Below are 18048 nucleotides of genomic sequence, written 5' to 3' on the forward strand. Positions count from 1 at the left end.
AGGACATGTTCTGAGGCATCAAGGGATCACCAATTTAGTATTGGAGGGCAGCGTGGAGGGTAAAAATCGTAGAGGGAGACCAAGAGATGAATACACTAAGCAGATTCAGAATCATGTAGGCTGCAGTAGGCACTGGAAGATGAAGAAGCTTGCACAGGATAGAGTAGCATGGAGAGCTGCATCAAACCAGTCTCAGGACTGAAGACCACAACAACAACATGACACTTTGTAATGAACAATTACAGGTATCCTGCAAATGGTTTAATTAGTAATGCTACTTCTTTATTACATGCTTGTTTCCGCTTTAGCACCATTCTCAAGTAAACCTGTAGATGTTACATTTGATTTTACCTACGTTTATAACAGTTTTACATAAAGGTCAGTTTGCATACATACTTACAACTAGTTGGAATAGTTGTCCATATTGGATCAGTGAGTAATTTCAGCTGTCTATTTGTTGCTACATCGTTATAATCACATTCATTCTGTTTGTGTAGAATATTTTCGTGGAATATTTTTGCGAGTTGGAAGCACAGTTTCTCATTGATCTTTGGATCTTTGCTAGTGGCTAATGTTAGCTGCATTCTATTGATATTAGAATTTGTTATCATTTGTATCTACGGTTGTCTATTGTCTTCTGTTTCCTGTCATTTTTATCTGTTTTCGTTTTTTAAACTTTTAATAAAATATTTTAGATAATTTTCATGTTTGAGATAGACTTTTTCATTAAAGAGATCACTTGGATAATTTTTAATGTGGGTTAAATTTCTAATTCCTCCAAGATATTCATAGACGTGCCTTTGGTATTCTGTGTAGAACTTGTAATGCATTATCGGTATGTTCTGCTTTGTGGTTTTGGTTTTTGAGATGAAAGTAAAAGCTTTTACACGCTGATAAACGCTTAGATCTGCCAACAGTCAAAGTACGAACATCGAACTAGATTTAGTCTGTTCTGAAAAAGCTGCATTATGTTGACGTTTAATTTTATTTACTATTAAATTTTAGTATGATATACGGAAAGTTTACGAAACACTAATTTATCCACGTTAATGGTGGTTAAGCTCCGTGATTTTGGACTGAATTACATGAAGAAATTCGGCAATCACTCATTTTTTTGTGTGTATAGCTTTATTTTACTCGAAATCGCGTTTCGAGCTTTTCCCCATCTTTAATTTGCATAGTACGTTTAGATCATCATCAGTATGACGTTACTCGTGGCTGCATTTTGAATGCTGCAGCTGCCTTTTCTCTGTAATTTGTGGCTCGTTTTTCCCTCTTCATAACCACAGCACAAACACTTTCATCTTCACAATGGAAAATTTTTTGTGCTATGGATATAAAGCCGAAAGTTGAAGCTGGGTAAAGTCTCGAAACACGCGACTGCATGAAATAAAGATACATGAAAAAGTGGCTAGTTGCTGTATTCATTCAAGTTATTCAAGCATATTTACGAAAATCTGTTTCTTGATGACATTACCAAGTTTTCGACAAGCGGTAATCTGTTTTGTTATTGAAGTTGATGAACATATGCTGAGAACAGAACATTAAAGATAACGCTTATTTTTAGCTGCTCCGTACCAGAACTATGGGAGAGTATTTTAACACTAGGTAGTTTGAGTTAAATGTTGAACAATATGCTAAGCTCGCGCGGCATGAGTAACTCTGTCGTATGTCTGTTCTCATTACGAGAAACAGAGCGCTAGGTATAGAGTTGACGTATTATTATTACAGAAAAAACGATAGAGCAAGCTTCGGAAGTGATAACAAACAAACCTCAGACATCACAGTGAGATGCGTGAAAGCGAAATGTAGTGCAAGCGGGAAGTGTTGTACTGGATAGGGTGACAGTTCGGCAGCTGCGGCTGGTTTCTGCAGCTAAAGTTCCCACAGAATTGTCTGAATGCGTGCCGTTCCTCGTGCATGAGCCTCACTAACTACTTCTTTCGTATCTGTCAATCCTAAAATAATCCTGAGTAGAGTATAGTTTGACAAGATTTGGCAGGTAGACCCTTGTGGCTTTATAGTAGGAACCATACCACCAATTTTTGCTATTACAATTTAATGCAACATTATAGTTTTTACGAGCTTCCAGCATGCTGGAGTAATTGCGGACATCAAGCTATGTTAATAAGTACATTGGAAAAACGGCCGAAGTTGCAACTTTCACTTTTATCTACTTGATGGCTATTTATGGGTCGTGAGCCATTTTCATATCATCCAGACAGTGAAAATGATATTTCCGAAAATATAAGAAACATGTCAAGATAACACACGTAGGCCTATTCGTATAACAAAGTGCAAATGAACAGTTACAGAGCATACAGATAACTGGCAGTCTCTCTGGACATGGTCCTCATATTTTGGTAAATACCATTTTCACTATCTGGATGATTTGAAAATGGGTTCCGATGAGGTAAAATCATCAAGTAAATTTGAAACTTTGGCTGTTTTTCCGTTGTACTGATTATGGTTTTGCTCTGTATCCGACCTTCAAAAGGTTCCTACTTTTCCAATTTTGCCCCTACAAATTCCTCTCTGCCATAGCTTTTCTGACTCCTTCTTCCCCTTGTTGTGTCTTCTTCTTCTATTAGTCGGAATCCATTCCATCATCTTCTTGAGCCATCCGCTCTCAACCAAACGCCACACACATACCCGTAACACCTCAGTTGTTTTGCTTCGACTGAATCTATTCCAGTGGGGCCCAAGTTCCTATTCTTACGATTGTATTCATTTCAGAGCAACACCCAAAAATCCCATCTCCATTGACAGTAAGTTCCTCTTGCTTTCAGTTGTTTCCCATATTTCTGTTTCGTACGTTGCTCTACTCTTTTACTATAGTTTTGAATATTCTAATAATCGCTTCTGATTTAATATATGTGCTCCATAAAACATTTAATTTTTTTGTTTGCTCGTCTACCTCGGCTATTGCCGTTCTTTATTTCGCTTTCACTGCATCCATTTTTGTTAATAACGACACCCAAATATTTGTAATAGTCCACTGACCGTACTTTACCAAAATCTAGTGTGAGGTCTTGACCAATTGCCCCTGTAAACATATACTACGTTTTCTTTGAATTAATGGTTAGGCCCCATTTCTAATATTCTCTGTGCTACTTCCTAATCACGTACTTCAAGTCATACTCATCATCTGCAAAAATGACTTGATCATCAACAAAATGTAAATTGAAGCGCCAGTTATCATTGTAGATACACGCGTACAAGGACAGGAGCTTTTCCATAACCTTAAGGCAGAAGTCAAGTATATTTTAAGTAATCTAGGTGTCATCTAGCATCCTTACCATAACTCTTTGATCAGATATTTCTCCAGATATTTTTGTACTTACTTTAATTCTACAAGTTGTGCCACTACCTCTCAGCATTTGTCTTGTGTAGTTTAGGAAACAACTGTAACCTAATAGATATTAGAGCCTCCATCGTACCGAATACAAGATCAGTTTGCTAAAAACAGCGCAACCTAATTCGGTTTATTCCTAGTGCACGATGATGTTTTGTTTATACATTCATGCAAAGTGTTCATTTATAATGTGAAAATCTGAAGCTAAATATTCATTCATGTTTCAACACCAGTCACACTATATAAACACTACTTGCCGACATCAGGACCATGGCGATGACGTTTGGGTCCGATTTTTCGTACTGCTTGTTCCCTTTTGCATGCTGGAAGCACTGAGTCTGCATCACCTTGTAATGAGTGACGTGTTTAGATCAGAAACAGGATGTTATCTTTGTATTGTCCATGCAGAGCCTTGGTAAAAGGTTTTACAGACACTACAAGAATAAAAGAAGGCATTATAGTCCGTCGATGTCTTGTGAAATCAAAGAAGAGTTTTATCATTTTCTTCTGTTGTATATTTTACCAGACTCCTCCTATGCGTTAAGTAATCATCCACTCTATTAACGTATTCCTTAACAGGTACGTTTTATCTGCCCTCTTAAATAAGTTCGGTTTGGTAATCTCGTTAATCTCTGTGAGTAGTTTATTCTACAATTTTATTCCTTATCAGAAAATGCAGTTTTGAGTTTCATTTTTTATTCTTATCTTGACAAATGTTAATTCAGTCGGTAATCTAGTTCTTTGACCATGGCGTGACCTGTTGGTGCACTAATTATTAAGGTTTTCTTTTGATGTAAATGAGTGATTGGTAAATTCACTCACACGAACAGATATTTAGAATGACCACAATTACTTGAAAAACATAATGACTATTGTTAACTGAATCTCTTTAGTATGCTTCTAGTTCTCGAAGTATAGTATTATTATGAGGCTACATGATATAAGTTCAGCATAATCGTCTTTTCTTAGAAGCAGATTTGAAATTCGTGATTTAAACTTGAGACGGAATGGTAATCGGAATAATTATAAACTATGCTTGTGAGTATATATGTTAAGGTAATACTTTAGGGTGTGATAATAATCTACTTTTGCAGCGTCGCCGTTTTTCTTCTCTCTTCTTATTATTCCGTTTTCCAATTTTTGATATCTGCACGACACGTTTTATGGACAGATTTACAAATAAACAACCTAGGAGTGCATTGAGAATCTCCTATACGATCTGCTACTGTCTCCTCCATTAATACTATCTGGTAGATGTTTCATACGAGCAGTACTCAAGAAACTACCTCCTTCGTAAGTTAACTGCGTTTCCTAAGTATTCTTGAAATGAAACAGTCTAGGATCGTTCATAAACCTAGTTTCCTGTGGTCATTCCATTTCAAGTTGCTCTTTACCCATACTCCTAACGTAAATTTTATGGTTGTGACTGATTCCAGTGTATATTCGTCAGTCGCATAGTTAAACAATAGCTGGTCTGTCAGCCTTACGCGCAATTCATTACAAATGTTAGTGTTGAGAATAAACTACCAGCCGTTCTCCTATGTTTCGATGCTCTTGTTGCCATTCAGCCCCCCTCACTTCTTCACCCTCTCCCTCTCCCTCTCTCTCTCTCTCTCTCTCTCTCTCTCTCTCCTTCTTCGTCGTTCATCATGTCTTTTTGTGTCTAGGTCTCCCGCTCACCGTTTGTGTCAGATGCCAATATCGAAGCAGAAGTGACTGCCGCCGCAAAGTACCAACAAAACCAATAACTCCCTTCGGGTGAGTGTCTCAAAGCAAATCGGTATTTTATGGATAGACGAAAGTTTCGTAACAGTCTCCTTCTTTATTTGGAAGTAAGTAATAAGTCTTGTAGGAATGGCTTGGCTCCATTAAAACCTGCGCGGTTAACAGGGTTTTCAGTCCGTGTAGACGTCACGGACATTGCTGTAAATAATGACAGGAAAACAGGTACCGGCAGCCAGGGAGAAGGACGTCAGGTTGCGGTACAATTCTGACCTTCGTGGCGTCCACACAGCTGTCGGGAAAAAGAGTGACTCCTTCAACATCACAGTTTCACCGCTAGCTGCGACTGTCTAGTGAGGAACTTAAAATCACATTAGTGTCAAATACCCGAGTGACAGGATATTATTCGAGAAAGTATGTAACAGAAGGAACATTCCACGTTTCTCCTAGTAATTTCTGTAACTGATATCTTTTTCTAATTATAATTGTAGTGGTCACCAAACGTTGCTCAAACTGTCTCATGAAGACCCCTTTTCTTTTCAGCGTAATATTTTCCACTTGAATCATGAATTCCACACAAAATACATATTTTCAAACTACTATAATTTTTCACCGGAGTCATTTCATTAGTCCAGAGATGTTTGGATTGTAAAAACAAAACAAAAAAATCCATATTTTTACTTCGTATAACGCTTTTATTTTTCTGTAGACACGGTTATTGTTTCAAGGTACGTACCTAGAGCCTAGACTGTTTCACGTTTCTAGTTCTCTGCTCAAGATTACCTTGACAACTTCGTCAAGTGCTTGATTGGTGTACGTAGTCTGGATTTTGTGCATCACCTGACCGAAATTACTGCATGACTCCTCTAAACATCTATTAATCTCGCGGATAGAAGTAAAAAAGCTCGTCATTCTTCTTCTTCTTGTTTTCTTCTTCTTTTGAGTATTGTTATTATTATTATTATCATTATTCTTAGAATTAGTATTAGTAAACTCACTATATATTAATTTAAGCTCGTAAATGGATTTCACTAAATAGTTGTTCATTATGGGCAAGCCCAACGTCTACGTCATATCAGGAATTTTTACATTTGGTTTAAACTCCCAGACGATTTTATGCAGATTGTACTCTCTACACACTGCACAAACCCATTCCACTTACCTGCTCTTCGTTGCAGCGATGGAAAAGAAACAGGAGAATCAAACGACTCGGACTGCTGACGCCGTTCACATTCGATGATCATTTTGGGAACAATCGAACGGCCTCTTTTCTTTCTGGTTAGTAAATTTATAATCATATGTGCACGATGCAGTTGTTCTCCTTCTACTTTATGTCTTAAAATAATTTGGTATAGTTTTGTATACAAATAGTAAACAATGTACTTCCAAAAACTCCGTGCATATTTAACATATTTTTGAATATGAGTAATTCGACACCTCTTGAAGTTCTCAAAATTTCCTTTCGCTAGCATTTTCTTTGTATGTTCACACGTTTAAAATTTTGCTAACAATTAGGGGAATCAAACCACAGTGTTAACTAAAGTTGTATACCTGTAAGAGAAAGTAATAATTAATTTAAAACGAGCGGTAAGTGAAACAGTTTTAACCTTCATACAAGTTTTCTGCTTACTTGCAGTTAAGGGGTTAGACCAAAGCAGAATTTTTTATAGCCTCATTTTTATTGGCTTAAAATACTTATTAGGGAGTCTATTTCTAAGATTAATTCAATTAAAGTGAGTTGTAAGTCTTGAAATATATTAAAATCGCCATTTACTGTATGGGGGTTGGCGAATCCAACCTCTCGAATACAACCGATGTAATACTATACTGTCCGATACTAAAAGGAACAGGGATCCTTTTAGTTTCGGACAGTATCACAGACGGCATTAGTATCAATTAAAATACTATTCTCAACAATATTTCTCATCGTAGCACGGTTCGTTTATGGTAAACAGTCCGAAAGCACCTGCTTGTCTAGTGTCTGCTTGTCATTTCACCTGTTTTTTTATACAAAGCAAAACGGCTTGCAAATGACAAACAAACGGATTTATATGGATAGCAAAGTTGCGAAAAGTAATCAAACTCGTACAAAAAAGGATTCGATTGGTAAGCGGAAGCCAGTTAATCGATATAATTTCGTCAAAATGAGTGTTTCGACATTGGCGAAAAAGACGGCCAGCTGTAGGGTGCTGGCATTGCCAATTAAAGATTTGTTCAGTATCAATATTGAAAACCGCAAGTTGGAAATTGAAGCGCTTTAATTTCCTTTTTCAACGCATGCAGTTAAATTTTATCGTTTAAATTTCGTCATTTTTTGACTTGTGAGTAAGCTTTATTTCTGCTGCAATACATAGGATTCTTGTGATTTATTTTAATTTCGATTTTTAGTGCACGATTTTATGTCAACTTTTATGTCAAAAATCGTTTATTTCAGAGTGCCACCGTTCTGTTAAAAACCATTTTTTTTAATATCCCTACGTACTACTTTACACAGTGTCATCAGTTTCAAAGCAGGTTTTGAGATTTTGTTCTAGGCTGACAATTGCGGCGTTCAAAGCTCCGACTAACCGCCTTCGCACTCCGCGAAGGCCTTTCGTAGTTGTTGTACAGTGTCTTACAAGACTGTATTATACATTTTTAAGTAAAAAGCTTGTACAATTTTTTACTTAAAAAATACATAATACAATCTTAAGGGTGTACAATAGAGGTCTAAAATCAGTTTTGTAATTTGTTGGTTAATTTATTGCAAAAAATCATGAATGTCGCTTCCAAAATCGAACGTCACCCTGGTCTATTCCCTTAAGAGAAATACACTCTTAGTTAAATAAGCTTAAGAAAACCAGCTTCCAAAGTATTATATGAAATAAAAGTGTTTTAAATCATTAACACATCTGACTCACGATGTCGTTCTTTAACTTGACCGTATTTCTGTTGTAGTGAATTACGTGCTAATAGGGTGTTGTTACTTAAATGCAGTAAGGCTCATTCAAAATTTATTTCAGTATTATTTTTCAATTTTTTTACACCTTGCCATTGTTGCTCCAAGTGGTACGGATCCATGTCACGAGTTAAAGTTTGATCTGTACGTTTTGTGCTATCGCTACCAGATAAAAGTAAAAATAGGGCTGGAAAATTTATCGGTTGTCCTCTTTCTTGGGAAATGATACCGATTACACAGCGTATCAGTAATTTCATCTTTTTTTCCTTATTTTAATAAAACTACCTGTTTTATAGCAAATATAATAGTATGACTATAAAGTATGTTATTTGTAATGAATGAATGACTCACGTACGTGAAATGTACAATCATAATGCGTAAAGTCTCGAGATCAGCTTAGTAACCAAGTTATTCTAGTAAAGCAATATCCGTATTTTGTCTGACATAGTTCACTGTTTTTCCCTCTTTCTACCTTTCCTTCACCTGGCCTTGGGTGGTTAAGACAGATACGTTTATTTAAATAGTATGATCAATAATAAGCACTAAATTTGTTTCCCACATTGAATAATACATTATTACTTCATGCTAATAATACCCCTTTTAAGATGATATTAACAGGTTTCGCAAAGACGAGTCTTACTGCATGAACAGCAATAACCGGCATCGACGAAGTTGTCTTAGCCTATAGCCTATAGATTGAACAATAGGGGTGAAAGACTACATCCCTGTCTTACACCGTTTTTAATTCGAGCACTTCGTGCTTGCTCTCCCACTCTTGTTTCCTCTTGGTTCTTCTACATATTATGTATATTATCCGTCCTTCCCTATAGCTTACTCCTATTATTCTCTGAATTTCGAACATCTTCCACCATATTGCGCTGTCGAATGGTTTTTCTAGGTTGACATATCCTATGAACGTGTCATTGATTATTTTTAGTCTTGCTTCCATTATCAACCTTTACCCTCCCTAAAAGCGAAACTGATCGTTCAAAAAAAAAAAAAAATGGTTCAAATGGCTGTGAGCACTATGGGACTTAACATCTGAGGTCATCAGTCCCCTAGAACTTAGAACTACTTAAACATAACTAACGTAAGGACATCACACACATCCACGCCCGAGGCAGGATTCAAACCTGCGACCGTAGCGGTCGCGCGGTTCCAGACTGAAGCGCCTAGAACCGCTCGGCCACACAGGCCGGCTAAACTGATCGTCATCTAACATATCCTCAGTTCTCTTTTCTATCTTTCTGAATATTATTCTTGTCAGCAACTTGAGTGCCAGAGATGTTAAGCTGATTGCGCGATAATTGTCGCACTTGTCAGTTCTTGCAGTCTTTGGAACTGTTTCGATGATATTTTTTTCGAAAGTCAAATGGTATATCGCCAAACTCATACATACTACACATCAAATTGAATAGCCGTTCTGTTGCAACTTCCCCCAATGATTTTAAAATTTCTGACGAAATGCTGACTATCTCTTCTGCCTTGTTTGAATTTAAGTATTCCACAGTTCTTCTAAATTCTGATTATAATACTGTATCCCCTATCTCTTCTATATGGACTCCTATTTCTTCTGCCTTGTTTGAATTTAAGTATTCCCGAGTTCTTCTAAATTCTGGTTATAATATTGTATCCCCTATTTCTTCTTATATCACGTCATCATACAAGTCCTCCATCTCCTTCAGACCTTCAATGTATTCTTTCCACCTATCCGCTCTCTCCTCTGCAGTTAACAGTGGATGTCCCATTGCGCTCTTAATGTTAACGCCCTTGTTTTTAGTTTCAGAGAAAGTTTTTTTTCATATATCTTGAGTCAGTTCTTCCCACAATGTTTTGTTGTCGATTTCTTCACATCTTTATAGCCCTTTCACCTTATCTTCCTTGCAGTTCCTATTTATTTCATTCCTAAGTGACTTAATTCTTGAATTTCCTTGAATATTTTTGTACTTCCTTCTTTCAACGATCAAGTGAAGTATTTATTCAGCTACCCAAGGTTTCTTCGCAATTACCTTCTTTGTATCGACCGTTTTCTTTCCAGCTTCTGTGACTGCTCTTTTCATAGATGCCCATTTCTCTTCGTAAGTTGTAGCTATTTCTTACCTCAGAATCTATAGTCTCAGAGAACTTCAAGCGTACCTCTTCCTTCCTCAGTACTTCCATATCCCATTTCTTGATTCTTCCTGGCCAGTTTCTTTAACTTCGGCGTACTCTTCATCACTACTAAATTATGATTTGAGTCTATATCTGCTGCTGGGTACGCCTTGCAACCCAGTATCTGATTTCAGAATCTCTGCCTGACCATGATGTTTCCCTACTGAAGTTCTCTCAATATCTCCAGGCCTTGCCCAAGTATACTTCCTCCTACTGTGATTCTTTAGCAGAGTATTCGATATTACCAGCTGAATTAAATTAATTTTTCTTCTCTCTCATTCCTAGTATCCAGCTCAAATTCTTCGGCACCCGCTTCTCCTAATCCTTCCTCTACAACCGCATTCCAGTCCCCCATAACAATTAGATTTTCATCTTCCTTTACGTACTGAATGACCCGTTCAATATCCTCATGTACTTCCTCTATCCGGAACCGCGCTGCTGCTACGGTCGCAGGTTCGAATCCTGCCTCGGGCATGGATGTGTGTGATGTCCTTAGGTTAGTTAGGTTTAAGTAGTTCTAAGTTCTCGGAGAATGATGACCTCAGATGTTAAGTCCCATAGTGCTCAGAGCCATTTGAGCTTCCTCTATCTCTTCATCTTCGGCTTCCGACGTCGGCATGTATACCTGAACTCTGGTTGTCGGTATTAGTTTGATATCGATTGTGATGAGAACCACCCTATCACTGAAGTATTCACAGCAGCTCACTCTCTGCCTACTCCCGTTACTCCATTTTCTGACACTGTTGATATTACTCTGTACTCATCTGACCAAAAAATCCTTGTATTCTTTCCCTTTCATTTCAGTAACTCCACTATATCTACATTGAGCCGTAGTATTTCCCTTTTCAGATTTTCTAGCTTCCCTACCACGTTCAGACTTCTGACATTACTCGCTGCGACTCGTAGAACGGTATCCTTTCCTTGGTTGTTCAATCTCCTTTCTCGTGGTCATCCTCCCCTTGACAGTATCCTCCCGGAGATCCAAATGGTGGGTTTGTCAGGAATCTTTTGCCAATGGAGAGGTCACCATGATACTTTTTCAATTACAGGCTACATATCCGGTGGATACACTATATGTGTCTTTAATACAGTGGATTCCATTGCCTTCTGCATCCTCATGCCGTTGATCATTGCTGATTATTCGGCCTTCAAGGGGAATTTCTCACCCCAAGGGCAAGGAAGGGGTAAAGCAGCAACTGATGGCCGAGTGTGTCAGAACTACCAACAGAGACGTCCATTTCAGCAGCGAAGTGTTTGATTGTGGTCCGTCAATCAACTTGAGCGAGAGTGTCCGCACGTTCCAACATTATATGAGTCACAACCGGCAGACAAGCGGGAGAGCGGACAGGTTTGCGCGACCTTGTTGCGATGCTGGTAGACGCCTCGTCCAGCAACTTACTGTCCTTTTGTTCACTGACAGTTCTCCTTAGATATTCTGCAAGCGCCTGTGAATATCTTCGATGCTCTGGTTTTCCACCAAGAGAAACTCAATGACAACTCTTTGCTTGCAACGCACTTACATTACCAACGCCATTCTGAAAGCTATGTATAGCGTCACAGTCTATTGGAACTTCATGACAGTATAGGGACTGAAGCAGAAATATTGCACGATGACCCATAACAAATTCAAAAAAAATATTTTTTGAACCGAAATTGGCAGAGAAAAAAGTGTTGCGTTACTTATTGAACGTCCCTCGTATGTAGCGAGGAAAGCTGCGGACTAAGGAAGGTATCCTGGGGGGACTCCAGAGAGCACTTGTTTCCATGATTGCTTCTGCCGACCCACAGACGAGTAAGTAATTATCGTACAACAATAATGTTCTTCTGCGGTTCACCAGACATAACTTCAGTGTCTATAAATAAGTGTCTACCAGGAAATTTTCGATCCAGCAGCAAACCTGGTTAGACATGCAAAATGATCGCGTTTTATTTAGTAGATGTTGATGAAGTACTGTTTGGTTCTTGCAGAGAAGAAAATAGCTACCAAAAAGTTTTTTTAATACTATTTATGCAAATAAATAACACCGTTAGCAGTTTCGAACTCACAAGTACGGCTTGTTCACGTTAAGAAACATTTTTGTCATCGTTCACATTAGTTTTCGCTTTTTATTCTCGCATTTGATTAAAATTCTTTGGGATGGTGGTTCTCCCATCTAGCGGGCCAACCATAGCGCCATCTGGTTTCCCACTTCAAGCTAGACAAGTTTCGTTTTTTGTAGTCTTTTCGTTACACGCTTATTTCCTGAGATATTTGGCCCGGTCACCGATCAATGGATCAATGGATAATGTGAGAAACTGTCTACTGAACTGTAATTGTGCCTCGTAAGTATTTCAGAGTATGTAAACAAATTATTAGAATGAAATGTTTTGGTTACTTTCGTCGAAAATCCCGCGCCGTTACGTTCCGATGCTGACTGCTTGTGTTCATGCAGTGGCGAGGGCATGAAAGACTAATACACAGGATGGTCCATTGATAGTGACCGGGCCAAATATCTCACGAAATAATCATCAAACGAAAAAACTACAAAGAACAAAACTCGTCTAGCTTGAAGGAGGCAACCAGATGGCGCTTTGGTTGGCCTGCTAGATGGCGCTGCCATAGATCAAACGGATATCAACCGCGTTTTTTTAAATAGGAACCCCCATTTTTATTACACATTCGTGTAGTACGTAAAGAAATATGAATGTTTTAGTTGGACCACTTTTTTCACTTTGTGATAGATTGTCAATGCGTGTGCGAACATTACGGAAGGCGAACTACTCGCTTTTGAGAGGAATGTAGTTATACGTATTGCCAAATGCACTCAGGTTGACTGACATCATTTTGAGCATTTATTGCTTTAATGTGGTATTTACAGGTAACCACGCTGTAACAGCATGCGTTCTCAGGAATGATAAGTTCACAAAGGTACATGTATCACATTGGAACAACCGAAATAAAATGTTCGAACGTACCTACGTTCTGTATTTTAATTTAAAATTGTGAGCCATATGTTTGTGACTATTACAGCGTCATCTATCACAAAGCGAAAAAAGTGGTTCAACTAAAACATTATATTTCTTTACGTACTACAAGAATATGTAATAAAAAATGGGGGTTCCTATTTAAAAAAACGCAGTTGATATCCGTTTGACCTATGGCAGCGCCATCTAGCGGGCCAACCATAGCGCCATCTGGTTTCCCACTTCAAGCTAGACAAGTTTCGTTTTTTGCAGTGTTTTCGTTAGACACTTATTTCCTGAGACATTTGGCCCGGTCACGATCAATGGATCACCATGTATATATTAGACTAATATATATATATTCACACACACCAAAAAGTTTTGCCACATGGAATGATGTATAAAAAGATGGCGATATCACACAACCATAACAATGCCAAAGAATTTCTCTTTCAGAGATATTTCGATATACATGTTGACGTTACAATAGAAATTTACAAACTACAAAACCTTTTGTTACTTTCAATTTAAATTATATGAGAACTGATTACAATTAAGCTAAAAAAATAAAAGAAGCAAGTTTGTTATAAAATGTTATTGCTATGATGTTATGTAACTATTTTGGTATACATTGGAAACAAAGTAAGTGATGGAATGATATATGTATATAAACAAATACGACAACAGTGGACAATACATTAAATTGTGATAGTTAGTTGAAGGTATTGTATCATTAAGCAAGCAGTTACATTTTATGCAATGCGTCGAAATGTGAACAAGCTGTCTGACGATGAACCTGTCGGTTCGAAACCGGTAACGGCGCTGTTTATGTGGATATAGCATTCTGAAAAGTGTTTGGTTTGCTGTCTTCTTCTCTGCTAGAATCAACCTGCATTTTGTACACAGCCATGATCCCAAAATGTCAGTTTTCCACAAAATAGCATATCGATGAAGTGCTGGTATCAGCACGGAACAAGTGACTTGCCACGTAGGCTAAACTCTTACAGACGTCTTATGCTCGCTTGTCGTCAGCGGAATAGGACACGAGTACCACTTTCACTGGAATGGGTATTCTCGGGTAACAGCGAGTGAGGTAATATCACAATTACGGAATGAGACGTCAGAGGGGTTTACGGCAGGAAGTAGCGCGGTGACAGGTGAATTCCATTAGAAGCCGGCCGAGGCTAACCAGTGGGCGGCCCGGTCCATCGCTTACCCCGAAACTAATTATGCGGCAGCAGCAGCAGCAGCGCCAAACTGATACCCGGTTTTATTAAAAGTAAAGTCCGGCGGCATTAGCGGGCGCTCTTGTTTGGCTTGGCGCGCGCCCCTTCCTGCCCGCTCCGCCAGAGCTCCTCCTTTTGGTAATATTCGGGCCGGCTCGGTTTTTGAGCGCGGCGGCATGATTTATGGGGCGAGCGAGAGGAACGCGTGTAGCGCGACCGGCGCCGATGTTTATGGAAATGCGCGGCCGGCCCACGCGGCGCCGGGCTCAGCCGGTGACCGCTCCAGGAGGACCCGGGGCGCGCGCGGCTGCGAGAGCGGACCCGCTAATTACAATTAAGACGTCACTGCCGGCCGTGGACGGGTCTGTTTAAGGCTGCCCGCACCCCACGTGGCCCGTCCACCCCCTGCCGGCAGCCGAGTCTGGCTGAAGACCGCCGTCCGTCCCGCCTCTGCATACCCGTCGAAATCGCCAAATACCTTAGAAATTCCAGCTCCGTCAGGAGATACTGAGGCCGCCCTCACACGGGACGTGAAAGAGGACGTGGACCACGGGTCTGGTCGAATTTCGCGACTTCACGACGTGGAGTTCGGGGCCGACGACAAATATGTCCACGAATCAGCATCGTTTTAGAAACAAAGGCTCGTGCGCAACTCAGTTTGTCCTTCTCTCACGTACTATACTGCGAACTATGGGTCAAGGGCAACAGGCAGATTCCATATTTCTAAATTAACAGAAAGCGTTTGACACGGTGCCCCACTGCAGGCTGTTGAAGAAGATACGCCGGCCGTTGTGGCCGAGCGGTTTGTCCTTTTCTCACATACTATACTGCGAATTATGGGTGAAGGGCAACAGGCAGATTCCATATTTCTAAATTAACAGAAAGCGTTTGATACGGTGCCCCACTGCAGGCTGTTGAAGAAGATACGCCGGCCGTTGTGGCCGAGCGGTTTGTCCTTTTCTCACGTACTATACTGCGAACTATGGGTGAAGGGCAACAGGCAGATTCCATATTTCTAAACTGTGCGGTTCTAGGCGCTGCAGCCCGCAACCGCGCGACCGCTACGGTCGCAGGTTCGAATCCTGCCTCGGGCATGGCGGTGTGTGATGTCCTTAGGTTAGTTAGGTTTCAGTAGTTCTAAGTTCTAGGGGACTGATGACCTCAGATGTTAAGTCCCGTAGTGCTCAAAGCTATTTGAACCATTTGAAGAAGATACCAGCATATGGAATAGGTTCACAGATTTGTGACAGCCTTGAAGAAGAAGTTATGGAAGACAGTATGTTGTACTCGACGGCGAGTGTTCGTCAGAGGCAAGGATTTCGTCAGAAGTGTCCCAGGGAAGTGTGGTAGGACTGTTACTTTTGTCTGTATACATAAATACGAGGGTCACTCCAAAAGATATGCACACTATTTTTTTTAAATCCATCTTTTATTCTACATGTTTGAAAGTTTTACAGTGTGTGGATACATCCTTCAGGAACAGTATTTTCATTTCTCCACATAATTTCCATCCCTCTCAACTGCCTTAAGCCATTTTGGAACCAGCGCCTGTATACACGCACGGTAAAATTCTGGCCCAACCTGTTGGAGCCAGTGTTTGGCAGCGTGCACAAGGGTGTCATTATCTTCGAACCTTGTTCCACGAAGAGAGTCTTTCAGTTCCCAAAGAGATGACAGTCACACGGAGTCAGGTCAGGACTGTAAGGTGGGTGTTTCAGTGTTGTCCATCCGAGTTTTGTGATCGCTTCCGTAGTTTCTTGACTGACATGTGGTCGTGCATTGTCGTGCAACAGCAAAACATCCTCCTTTTGCCGATGTGGTCGAACACGACTCAGTCGAGCTTGAAGTTTCTTCATTGTCGTCACATATGCATCAGAATTTTTGGTGGTTCCACTTGCCATGATGTCCACAAGCAAGAGTCCTTCGGAATCGAAAAACACCGTAGCCATAACTTTTGCAGCAGAATGTGTGTTTTTGAATTTGTTTTTCCTTGGGTGAATTTGCATGATGCCACTCCATTGATTGCCTCTTCGTCTCTGGTGAAAAATGGTGGAGCCATGTTTCATCACCTGTCACAATTCTTCCAAGAAATTCATCTCCACCATTCTCGTACTGTTCCAAAAGTTCGCTGCATACCGTTTTTCTTGTTTCTTTGTGAGCCACTGTCAACATCCTGGGAAACCACCTGGCACAAACCTATCTTAACGCCAACACTTTCACTATTCTGCAAACACTTCCTTCCCCTATCCCAACGTAGCGTGACAATTCGTTCACTGTGATGCGTCTGTCAGCAGTCACCGATTCGTTAACTCTCTGCACAATGTCTGGAGTGTGTGCAGTACGAGGCCTGCCGCTGCGAGGACAATCCTCAGTATTGCCGTGCCCGCTTTCATCACGTAACCTGCTTGCCCACCGACTAACTGTACTGCGATTGACAGCAGCATCTCCATACACCTTTTTCAACCTCTTGTGGGTGTTTCCCACTGCCTCGTTTACCCAGCACAGGAATTCTATGACAGCACGTTGCTTCTGACGAACGTCAAGTGTAGCAGCCATCTTGAAGACATCCTGTGACGGTGCCACTCACGGGAACAGGTTGAACTAAGTTTGAAAACAAGCGGGAAGGACGCATCTACACACTGTAAGACTTTCAAACATGCAGAATGAAAACTGTATTTTTAGAAAAATAGTGTGCATTTCTTTTGGAGTGACCCTCGTAGTTTGGCAGACAGGGTGAGCAGCAGTCTGCGGTTGTTTGCTGATGATGTTGTAATGTACGGTAAGGTGTCGAAGTTGACTTAGAGAAAATTTGTAGTTGGTGTGATGAATGACAGCTAGCTCTATTTGTAGAAAAATGGAAGTTAATGCGGATAAGTAAGAAAAGGAAACAGTAATGTTCGTTTACAGCATTAGTAAAAAATTGTTCAAATGGCTCTGAGCACTATGGGACTTAACTGCTGAGGTCATCAGTCCCCTAGAACTTAGAAGTACTTAAACCTAACTAACCTGAGTACATCACACACATCCATGCCCGAGGCAGGATTCGAACCTGCGACCGTAGCAGTCGCGCGGTTCGAGACTGTAGGGCCTAGAACCGCTCGGCCACTCCGCCCGGCCCACAGCATTAGTAGTTTCCTGACTGACACAGACACGTTGATTAAACATCTGGGCGTAAATTTACAAAGCGATATGAAATGGAACTAGCATGTGCGGATTGTGGTAAGAATGGCGAACGGTCGACTTCGGTGAATTGTGAGAATTCTAGGAAAGTGTGGTCATCTGTAAAGGAGACCACATACAGGACGCTAGTGGCACCTATTCTTGAGTAGTGCTCGAGTGTTTGTGATATGTAACAGGTCGGGTTAAAGGAAGAGGTGGGCTGTTAGATTAGTTAAGGGTGGGTTCGATCAACGCAAATGTTTTGGAAAAAATAACCGTGTGGCACTGATGGCCGGGATGCCCCATCCGGGGAAGACCGGGTCACCGGGTGCAAATCTTATATCAGGTGACGCCACATTGGGTGACTTGCGTGTCGGTGATGATGATGAATGGACGATGAGGACAACACAAAACCCAGTCCACGAGCGGAGTAAATCGCCAACCCGACAAGGAATTGAACCCGGGTCCGATGCGTGGTAGATAAACATGTTACCACTCAATTAAGCAAGCGGATAATGTTACGGAGACGCATCGGGATCTCAAATGGATCCCTG

The 18048-nt window shown here is 40.4% G+C and overlaps 1 long non-coding RNA gene across 1 annotated transcript in view; it reads left to right on the forward strand.

Annotated features, from left to right (window-relative positions):
• Nucleotides 1-18048, forward strand: part of LOC124803119 — an 84701-nt gene that overhangs the window by 49828 nt on the left and 16825 nt on the right. Inside the window, exons 2-3 of the long non-coding RNA XR_007017208.1 lie at nucleotides 5023-5113; nucleotides 6256-6355. This is a non-coding gene — a long non-coding RNA (uncharacterized LOC124803119). The remainder of the gene's footprint in view (nucleotides 1-5022; nucleotides 5114-6255; nucleotides 6356-18048) is intronic.

The sequence above is a fragment of the Schistocerca piceifrons genome, chromosome 1, assembly GCF_021461385.2.
Source record: "Schistocerca piceifrons isolate TAMUIC-IGC-003096 chromosome 1, iqSchPice1.1, whole genome shotgun sequence".
In the NCBI taxonomy this organism is placed as follows: domain Eukaryota; kingdom Metazoa; phylum Arthropoda; class Insecta; order Orthoptera; family Acrididae; genus Schistocerca; species Schistocerca piceifrons.